The sequence below is a fragment of the Belonocnema kinseyi genome, chromosome 10 (assembly GCF_010883055.1).
Source record: "Belonocnema kinseyi isolate 2016_QV_RU_SX_M_011 chromosome 10, B_treatae_v1, whole genome shotgun sequence".
NCBI lineage: Eukaryota > Metazoa > Arthropoda > Insecta > Hymenoptera > Cynipidae > Belonocnema > Belonocnema kinseyi.
Window position 1 is genome coordinate 84,454,966 of NC_046666.1, and position 2,310 is coordinate 84,457,275.

The 2,310-nt window shown below is 39.1% G+C and overlaps 1 long non-coding RNA gene across 1 annotated transcript in view; it reads right to left on the minus strand.

The window, feature by feature from the left end:
• The window catches only part of LOC117181922, a 4,568-nt gene that overhangs the window by 923 nt on the left and 1,335 nt on the right, over nucleotides 1-2,310 (minus strand). The gene's annotated exons all lie outside the window — the stretch shown is intronic.

The window sequence follows — 2,310 nt, forward strand, 5'->3', positions numbered from 1 at the left end:
AAGCTCTGGAAGCATATTTTCCCAGTAGCAAATGTGTGCTACATCGAATGGGTCAACTCGAGCCTAACCTAGAAATAAATCTAACCTAGCCTAAACTAACCTCACGAAACACAATTAAACTGATTGTGTTGTTCCGTTGTGTTTGCGGTACTGTTTCATTCAGCTTCGGCTTAACCTACATAGAGGTTTAACCTATTCTTACCTAACAAAACCTGACCTAACCTAACCGATTACGCTGGCAACCCTGTTCTTGCGTACTTTCATATTTTGAAATTAATAGCAGTAAATGTCTGGAGTTTCGCAACCGTCTGTTGCTATCATTATTCGCCTGTGTCTGTAACCAAGGCACCTCCACTCGGTGACAGTGGGCAACGGATCCACATTGGCTGAGTCCCTGGGTAAACGGCGTTCATGCCGTCATGGCAGACACAGGTAAAAAGTGTATTACGATGCAGGGAAAAACCCCAGTATCGGCGTCTGGTCAGGGTGGGAAAGCGGGCTCTCCGACGTCGTCATCATGCAACCGTAGCTCTTCATCAATGGATCACTTGGTTGGTGTAGAGTCTCATGCTACAAGGAAAGAAACCGCGAGAATTTCTCAATCGCATGCCTGCAAGAATAGCTCAGATTTATTCTGTCACATTTGCAGTAAATATGAAGTGAGCAGTTTGCGAAAATCAATCGACGAGGAAGTGAAAAGTCTTTACGAAAATTGTTTTGACCGTAAATTGTTGCACCAAGAAACAAAATGGGTTCATTACCTCATTTGCAATTCCTGCAGACTGATGTTGTATCGTCTAAAAAATTCAAACAACGAAAAGTACCGCAAGTACTCTACACCAACCACATGGAAAAAACCCGTTCTTGCGAAGGACTGCTACTTTTGCATGAATTCCGTCAAAGGGTTCAACGCCAAAAATAAAAATAACATTTCGTACATTAATGTGTGGACAGTCACAAGAGCAATTGAAATCAATAAAAATGCACGCCAGACTGATTTAAGCGCTTTCGAAGATGATAGAATGGAAGTTGAAAGTCAACGTCATGGAGACGGTAGTGAAACCAGTGATCGAACAGAAAATAGTTCTGATGATTCCGATGAAAATGACGAAAAAGTTTACGAATATGGCGTGCATAGAATAAAATTGAAGGTTCCAATATTAGTGTCGCAACTAGAACTGAATGATTTTATTAGAGATCTTGGATTACCGAAAGACGGCGCTGAATTTGCCGCTTCATTTCAAAAAGAAGAAATCTTCTAGAGCCACAGACAAAAGTTTCATTCTATCGCGACAGGGACAAAGAATTCAGAAAATTTTTCGTTAAAGACGAAGAGACGTCTTCAGTGTACTGCACTGACGTTAACAGACTAATGAACCACTTGAAGAAAAATTTATACAGAGATGAAGAATGGCGACTTTTCATTGATTCGTCAAAACGCAGCATTAAGGCTGTTTTACTGCATAACACGAATACTTACGCCTTTATCCCTATAGCTTACTCAACGGTCATCAAAGAAGAATATAAAAATGTTAAAATGCTTCTTGAAAAAGTTAATTACACGAATCACAAATGGCAAATATGTGGTGATCTCAAAATCATAACAATGATATCAGGCCAACAATCGAGTTTCACGAGAGAGCCATGCTTTATATGCCTGTGGAATAGCAGAGATCGAGCAAATCATTACAGCAAAAACATTGGCATTTAAGAGATTCATTCAAACCTGGTTCTCATTATATCATCAACAAAAGCCTCGTGGATCCAGAAAAATTTTACTACCACCCCTCCACATAAAGCTTGGGCTCATAAAGCAATTTGTCAAAGCGTTAGATAAAGATGGACAATGCTATAAGTATATATCCCTTAAATTCCCTAATGTTTCAGACGCTAAATTGAAAGAAGGAGTCTTTGATGGACCACAGATTCAAATATTGACAAGAGATACTAATTTCGTGAGCCACATGACGAAAATTGAAATGGACGCTTGGGAAAGTTTTAAAGCAGTAAACGCAAATTTCCTCAATAACAAAAAAAGTCCAGACTACGAGAATATTGTTGCGAAAATGATAAGAAACTACAAAAAGTTAGGCTGCTTGATGAATTTAAAACTTCACTTTCTAGATTCCCATCTGGATAATTTTTCAGAAAATATTGGTGATTTCAGCGAATAACAAGGGGAACGTTTTCATCAAGACATAAAAGTGCTGGAACAACGATATCAGGGTAAATGGGACGAGGTCATGATGGCTGATTTTTGCTGGATGTTGAAAAGGGAAACGAATGTAGGTCTTAAACGTAAGCGTAACC